The sequence below is a fragment of the Leopardus geoffroyi genome, chromosome C2 (genome assembly GCF_018350155.1).
Source record: "Leopardus geoffroyi isolate Oge1 chromosome C2, O.geoffroyi_Oge1_pat1.0, whole genome shotgun sequence".
NCBI lineage: Eukaryota > Metazoa > Chordata > Mammalia > Carnivora > Felidae > Leopardus > Leopardus geoffroyi.
This window is the reverse complement of record NC_059333.1, coordinates 28238844-28247566: the sequence shown is the minus strand read 5'-3', so window position 1 is coordinate 28247566 and position 8723 is coordinate 28238844. Positions and strand designations below refer to the sequence as shown.

At 40.7% G+C, this 8723-nt stretch overlaps 1 pseudogene; it reads right to left on the bottom strand.

Annotated features, from left to right (window-relative positions):
* Positions 1–276: 276 nt before the first annotated feature.
* LOC123576062 lies at positions 277–684 on the bottom strand (annotated as a pseudogene).
* Positions 685–8723: the final 8039 nt, after the last annotated feature.

The following is an 8723-nucleotide window of genomic DNA, read 5'->3' as shown; positions in this document are numbered from 1 at the left end:
TACTCTCTGCCTTCACGGGGCCTCTTTTCACTGCACTTACACTTTGTGAAGGCTTATCCTGCCTCTGGAGCTTTCTTTATACTATTCTTCTTCCCTCAAATGTCCTTCTGCTTCCCAAATCTAACAGTTTCCTTTTTCCTTTTTTTTTTTCTTTTCTTTTTCTCTCTCTCTCTCTTTTTTTTTAAAAGAAACGTTGTGTTTAATGGTAGAACTTAGCACACTCCAACAGCAGGCATGGGCCTGAAGCAGGAATGGGTCGGCGACCCCCATGGAGTCTTACATGGCAAAGAGGATGAGGAAGTCGACCACCAAACAGAAGACTCGCAGGGCTTCAGACAGGGAAAAGCCCAGAATGGCATAGGAATAGAGCTTCTGCTTGAGAGATGGGTTCTGGGCATAACCAATGACCAAGCTGCCAAATACCGTTCCATGCCAGCCCCTGAACCAGCCACCCCAACTGTGAGTCCCAGCACCAATAAACTTGGCTACTTTGCCAATGTCCCTCCCAGGAGACGACCCTGGTCTGGAGCTCCCACAGGGCCACCGGAGTGGGAAGCTTCTGTAGGGTGGCTGTCAGATGGGATCTCTGGCCTCCTCAAGAAGGAGGCAGACATAAGTCTGATTAGATCCCTGTTATGACAGCGGATCAGAAAGGAGGGATGAGACGTGCCCCGTGGTCTGCATTTTCTCAGTCTGCACTCTCACTGCCCCGCTGCCCTTGCTTGGACCATCATGCTTGCCCGGCTCAGGGTGACTCTGACAATTTCCTTTTTTTTTTTTTTTTTTCAACGTTTATTTATTTTTGGGACAGAGAGAGACAGAGCATGAACGGGGGAGGGGCAGAGAGAGAGGGAGACACAGAATCGGAAACAGGCTCCAGGCTCCGAGCCATCAGCCCAGAGCCCGACGCGGGGCTCGAACTCACGGACCGCAAGATCGTGACCTGGCTGAAGTCGGACGCTCAACCGACTGTGCCACCCAGGCGCCCCGACAATTTCCTCTTGATATCATTTCCTTTTCAACTCAACCTAAGCATTGTGGTTTAATCACTGAAATGCACTTTTACTAGCACCCTCAATTCCTTTCCTATTTTGTCCCTTTTGAGGCAGCACCCAGCCCAGCCAATATACAACCAAAGATGAATCTACCTTCTTTTTATTTATAACCATTTTTTTTTTGTCTTTACTAGTTAGTTGTCTTTGGTGTGAACATTAAAATTCTACAACGGGGCAGGAGGGTACTATCACACCTTTATTCTAATCCAGCGGGCCCTCCATAGCACTAGGTAATTCTTTCTCTTGTATCTGATTATGGCTCCATTATATGATTACATGGCTCCTTGTTGCTGTTCAGAATTTATACATCCCTCTTCATAGCACTCATTCAATTTGCATCTTTCTAACCCCTAGCAGTCGACTCTGCCTGACTCTTCAAACGAAAGAGTGGCTGTTAGCTCACATAAAATCCATCCTTCCCCATCTTCCCTTCTGTCTCAAAACTAGGCAATCCCTTTACCTTCTCTCCATGATATCCTTCCCCAGACTCCAGCATCTCGGTCATCTTTTTGGAGACATTCTATATTTCTTTTCTTTTTTCCCTTGACTCCTTCTTCCAGAGTATATTGATGTGTTCAAGTTTCCCTCACTTTCAAAATATTCTATCTTAATGCCTCCAATCTGTCATCCTCTCTCATTACCCTACGGAGATTGTTTTCCCTCTAGCCACAAATGACATTCCAATGGCCAAATCACATTTTGTTCTCACATTGCTGGATTTTTTCTATACAAGTTGATGCTTGAGGGGTGCCTGGGTGGCTCAGTCGGTTAGTTGTCCGACTTCGGCTCAGGTCATGATCTCCTGGTTTGTGGGTTCAAGCCCTACATAGGGCTCTGTACTGACAACTCAGACCCTGGAGCCCGCTTTGAATTCTGAGTCTCCCTCTCTGTCTGTCCCTCTCCCATTCACTTTCTCTCTCTCTCTCTCTCTCTCTCTCTCTCTCTCTCTCTCCTCTCTCTCTCAAATAAATAAACATTGGGGAGCCTGGGTGGCACAGTGGTTAAGCATCGGACTCTTGATCTTGGCTCAGGTCATGATCTCACAGTTCATGAGTTTGAGCACAATGTTCGGCTTTGCACTGATGGTGTGGAGCCTGCTTGGGATTCCATCTCTCTTTCTCTCTGCTCCTTCCCCGCTCGTGTGCTCTCGTTCTCTCTCTCTCACTCTCTCTCTCTCAAAATAAATAGATAAACTTAACTTTAAATAAATAAATAAACATTAAACACTTTGAAAATAATAAATAAAAAAGAAGTTGATGCTTGATATCATTTCTCCCATGGATTCTAGGTGCTAATGTCTCTTGGTTTCTATCTATGTACTGTCCTTCTTCCTTTCCTTTGGCCCAGCCATTGCATTATAGGGTTGGTTTCCTAAGTATGTAAGGGGCTACTCCCCTTGACATCCATTTGTTTTCTTTAGAGTCCCATGTGTATCCCAACTTTTATATTCCAAACTGTATTTCCATATGCAGCTGATGGCATAATCTGTACATCCAGGCCTCTCCCCATTTCATTCTCTTCAGTTTATTAGAATTTTGTCTTTAAAAAATGGGCGGGAGGGGCACCTGGGTGGCTCAGTCGGTTAAGCATTGGCTCTCGATTTCGACTCAGGTTGTGATCTTATGGTCAATGAGTTCGAGCTTGTGTCAGTTTCTGTGCTGACAGAGTGGAGCCTGCTTGGGATTCTCTTTCCCTCTCTCTCTGACCCCCACCTGATTTCTCACTTTCTCAAAATAAAATAAACATTAATATTTTTTTTTGCCTCGTATCATTACCTCATTTAAATATCTCTGGTGTTTACAGGATAAATGCCAAACTCTTTAGTGGAGCGTGAAGCTTATCCATATATGGTCTCTGATATTCTATTCACAGCTGTGTATACTATTCTCCAGCCATACTGGAGTTCTTACCGTAAGCTTTCCTTCTATTGTATTTGTGTATTAGCTTCTTCCCTTCTCCTTAGCTCAAACTCTGAAAAAAGCTTCATTACCATGCATAAGACTGCATAATCCAGATATTGAGAAATACTAATACTTGACTTTTCTGAGATTATTTTGTGAGTACCCTGGGGCATGGCCACACCCTGAGAGAATCAGCTTTTTTTTTTCCCTCCTGAAAAAAATAAAAGTGATCATCAAACATCCTGAAAACTTCCATATGGTGTAAGCAATAAGATGTCTCATCTTTGAACTAAGGTTGCAGAAAAGTTTTACATTCTCAAGCCTGGTGACTTCCAGGAATGGGATTCACCTGGCATCCTAGGTTGTGTTTCCACATACAAATTCTGATGTGAGAACATTTGGATGAAAGTGGTTTATTGAGGAGAAACTGGAAAGGACACAGGAAAAGCAGGATATGTGAGCAGAAAAAGCTGAGCAAGGGCATGATTTCACATGAAGCTCCAGCCTGGGCTTGATCCTGTGGGTAAAATCCACCTCAGATATTGCCCTTCCTGGAGGCAGTTTTGTCTACTTGCAGGAGCAGCCAGTCATTGACTACCTGCTGGATGAAGGTGGCAGGAGTGAGGATGCATAAACTCCAGATACTTCCAACTCTACTTCAGTAGCCAAAGAACAATTGTCTGAGAAAGCTGCAGGTGCAGGTAGTTAGAGGTGGAACACAGAGCTGTGAATGCACATATAGAACTGGCAACAGAGACATGGAGGAACACCAGTAATCTCCACCACACCTGGTTATGGAGAAGCAGAAAAGGAGCTAATAATTACAGAGCTTGTCCTTTCCACTGCCAGCAGAAGTAGGAGCGGAACGGGGAAGTAACAGCTTTGGGAACAAATGGTTCCTGGATTCAGTTCCAATGTGTGAAAGGAGGTGTGTGTGTGTGTGTGTGTGTGTGTGTGTGTGTGTGTGTGTTGGGGAGTGGGGATTTCCCACACACAAAACACCAAACAGTTCTCGGACACTAGAAAGGATGTCCAAGAATTCAGCTCAATTCTATGTACTCAGAGACAGCATCACATTCCACAGGTTCAATGTTCAGCCTTACAAGTCTGCCTCTTCTCCCCGCATCACATGCCAGTCATAAGCCCCAGGCTGTTGCCTGTGCTTCTGACTAACTGGCTACAGATTGGATGCTCTAATGACCTCTTCCTTGGGTTCCATTAATTTGCTAGAGTGGTTTCCAGAACTCAGGGAAACATATTTACCAGTTTATTAATGGGTATGATGGAGAATACAAATCGACAGCCAGCTGAAGAAATATATAGGGTGAGATCCTGAACAAAGGGACTTCTGTCTTTTGGAGCTTGGGGCCCCCAAGAGTAGAAGCTTTCTGGAAAAAAAAAGACCCAAACCCTGTCCTGTTGGGTTTTTATGGAGGCTTAATAACATTCATGATTGACTAAGTCATTGGTCATTGACTGATTCATCCTCTGGCTCTTCTTTCCTCCATGGGAGCTGGGCAGTGGAAGGGAGACCAAAAGTTCCAGCCCTCTAATCACATGCTTGGCCCTCCTCACAACTAGCTCACATAGCTGACACCCTTGGTGATGGTGGTGGCAGGTGGGGATGGGGGGTCCAAAAGTCATCTTCATTAATAACAAGACTCCCATTTCACCTTTATGGCTCTGAAGTGTTTTAGTAACTGTAGATGAAGACTAAATATATCTTAGAAATATATATTTCATCAAATACATGTTTTGTAGAAATCCATTACAAACCATCTTCTGGAAAATAGCAAATCTCCTGACCTCACATGGCCATGTCTAGTGCCACTAGCAAGTGAGGGATGTACCAGGACCTGGACCCCTGCGTCCCAAATAGAGGAAGTGTTGGTGGTCCCTGGCAGGTCGGTGTGCCCAACAGAACAGAGACTTTCTGAAGGTCATTAGCAGCAGAGCAAAAGCAAAAGCAAAACGAGCAGGCCTAAGAGGAACGCCCAGGCAGAGCCATTTCAAAATGCACGCAGCACATATCATGGGAAACTCAGAAATACTAAGCTGTGGGAAAGACACCGAGAGAGATCAGTCAGCAGAATCTCTAAGACCAGTAAAAGTTTAGACTACTTTCCTTTAAAGTCCTGGTGACAGATGAGGATCACTGGGCTCTAAACCTCCAACAGCTGCATGCAGTTAATCTACCAATGAGCCAGGAGATGGAGCAGTAGTAGCTCATCTTCTCTTTGGGCTTCAAGACCCAGGAACAGTGTCCCAATTTGGACGAACTCTTTCCTAATTTACCCTAGACTCAGTTTCTCCCTCCTCCTAGTGTAAAGAACACTCAGCTACTTTCATCACAGAATTGGCTGCACCCTACTGTGGTGGTCTGTGTCTGTCTGACCCAATTACCTCCTTCAGGAAAGGACCTATTACTCATTTCTGGTCCCCAGTATTTAGCATAATATATGGCAAATATTACAGTCCTAATAAATGTTAGTTCAGTGTATAAAGTATCTAGGCCCATGTTTTTCAGCCTTTTGGGTGGCAAAAAAAAAAAAATGTCCAAGGGCCTGATGTAAGCTATGAAACTTCTCCCCATAAATGTGCCCCAAAACACAGAATCTTGTATACACTAACCTAGAAGAAATGTTTCAAAACAGAAAAGAAAAATCCACATTGTTACTAGAACGCATGTCCTTCAAACCCAAGACTGACAGTAGAGATCCTCCAAAATGTTTGAAATCCTGGTATGTTCTAACTCTTACAGTAAACCAGTAAAAAACTTAAAATCAGTGTAAGCATTAAGAATTTAGGAGCTCGCTCCCAAATTACATGCATCAGCTACTCTGGAGGAAGTTCATAGGAATTGCAATTAGTGTGAAGTGAAGCATTGATGGGAGCTGAGCAAGAAAACAGAAGAGAAGGAAATGAACAGACCTTTTAATGAACAGAGAAAATAGGCATAACAGGCACACTTGGCCCTGAAAATGAATGGTGGGTAGACAGGATTTTCCCTCAGTCTCATGTCACACTCTAGGTCACCTCATTTGACTACTGAATGAGTCAAGTCTAAGATACCTTAGAGGATGTAGGCAAAGTCTTCTTCTTTATAGATTCGATCTTTTTCAAGTGCCTCTGGGAGCCCCATATTCCCATTTTATTGCTCTGGTCTCAAAATGTTTTTACTTTCTAGATGTTGGCTGCAGAGCCAATGAGACTGGCATCATTTATCTAAGTAAAGGAAATAACTTCCAATGTTCATGTTCAATGTGTGAACATTGCCGATTTTTGAGATTTGGGGTCATTGGGGGCTCTGTTGTATTTCTACCTTTGATTAAAGTGTAATGGGATATTTTGCATAAATTAAGTTCCAGTGAGTAATTATCAACTAGCTGTTGGTTGACTGAAAACAGATTTAATGAAAGAGGTATCCATTTACACACTTGATTTCTAATTTTGAGACATCTTAAATCTTATTATCTCTTTTACTTTTCTGAGCAGATCATGCTGCAGTTTCACACTGCAATCTGAGATTTCACCCTGCAGCCAAATGGGCCCTCAGCTAAATGCTTGAAGGGGAATTGATCAGGCAGCGTCCAGGTAGAAGCAAATTTCAGTAAACAATTATTGAAAGGTAAGTTGAAAATATAATATAACAAATAATAAGCACACCTCTACTGGCCAAAAAACTCACTCCTGTTTCACCATGGCCCTAAAATTTCTAAATGTATGGAAAGAGCTGGAAGTAAAAAATATTCAGATGGAAAATAATAATATGTTTGGAAGTTTCTTTAAAGTTATCCACAAGGATGAATTGAATCAAGATCCATTTCTTACCATCAATTGTGGTTTAATTGTGGTTAATGTTGTGCTTTTTTCATACATCTTTGTTTGAAGTATATTAAGAGTTTGTAATTTCTGACTATTTATTATAAATTAGCATAGTTCCTTGATTCAAAGACTCAGATGTTTCTGAAATTGGGATGCACTTTACAATCTATATGGACATATAAAGGTAAAAGTTGTCTTTAAGTTGATGGCGTGTTTTTCAATCGGTGAAATCTGAGCATGGAGGAGGGGTGGTAAAATAAGACTGTTTAGTCTCCCAAAAACATTTCTCAGAGATGGGTACTTTTAATTGTTGGTTTACAGCTTCTACATTCTCAGTCCACTTTCCCCTTTCATCTCCCATCAGAACTAATCTGTTCAGGGAACAGTTAGGCCAGGCTTTCTGAGAATGCGGTAAGAATGAGATATATCTGGCTTTCTAACCCTGTAAGAAATACCATGCATAATCAATGAATCAATGCCAGGGGATGTCTCTTTGTTACTGATTTACAAACCAGCATTAGGAAATCACCTTCACACTTGGAAATGTCACCAAATGGAGTCGGACTGAAGCCTTCAAATAAACCTTAAAACTTTCGAACAAGATCAACACCAGAGAGCTTCATTTTAGCACCTGGTCATACTTTTTCCCCAAACACAAATCCATTTGTGTTAGAACTGGCCAAAGGGTTTGTCTCATTAAACTGTATTCAAGTGAAAGTATTTTATCAGTGATGAAAAATAAAATGTTATGTCAAAGTTACTTAAAAGGTGATGGGTTGAATGAAAGTCATTTCATGAAACAATGTGAAAAATGGAAAAGCTCTCTTTGATCATAGTTCATAATTGAAGGTTATTTCCATTTCCTAGGTAGTTATTTTGGCAATTAAATCAACTCAAAAGTTTTATCTCTAAAAAAATTAATTGTATGTTGAAAAAGTGAATTGGGATAATGTACTCTGTAAAGGTTAAAAGAGGTTATTCCAAATGTTATTTCAGTAACATTAGATGTGTTATATGCAGAAAAGTTTAAGATATTAAAAAAGTATAAGATGCTAAAAATGTTCTCTGTATGGAAAAATATTCTTTAGTTTTGTTAGTAACAATTGTACTGAGTGCATAAATTTATTACTCAAAACTGCTAATTTAAATTGGTGTTTCTGAGGGTGATACCAGTCTATGCTGCTATGTAACATGTTATTTATAAATCTCAGGATTTATGATATTGATACTGATATTTCATTTTTAATATCTTTATTGAAGTATAACTGACATACAATAAATTTTATATATTTAAAATACACAATTTAATAAACTGTGCCACAACTTGATGATGTTCTGTTCATTTCTTTCCAGTCTTTTTTTTCACTCTCTGTCTCATTTGGAATAGTTACTATTGCTATGTCTCCAGGTTCAGTAGTCTTTTCTTCTGCAGCATCTAATCTGCAATAAAAGCCACCCAGTGTATTTTTGATCTCACATGTTGTAATTTTCTAGAGAAAATCTCTAGACATTCACTTTGGGTCTTTTTTATATCTTTTATTCCTTCACTTAACATTTTGAAAATGTGAAATACAATCATAGTTGTTTTAATACTCTTGTATGTTAATTCTAACATCTGTATCAGTTCTAGGTCAGTTCAATTGATTGAACTTCAGTATGGACTGTATTTCCTGCTTTTTTGTGTGTGCTAATCATCTTTGGTTGCCAAACATTGTGGATTTTACCTTATATGATGGTGGCTATTTTTGTATTCCTATAAATGTTATTGTGTTTTGTGCTGGGGCATGGTTAAGTTACTTGGAAATGGCTTGACTTTTTCAGATCTTGCTTTTAAGAATTGTTAGGTGGGATCAGAGTAATGTTTACTGGGACTAATTATTCACCACTACTGAGGATAGATCTTTTTGAGTTTTTGACCCAATTCCCTGTGAATTCTGAGGTT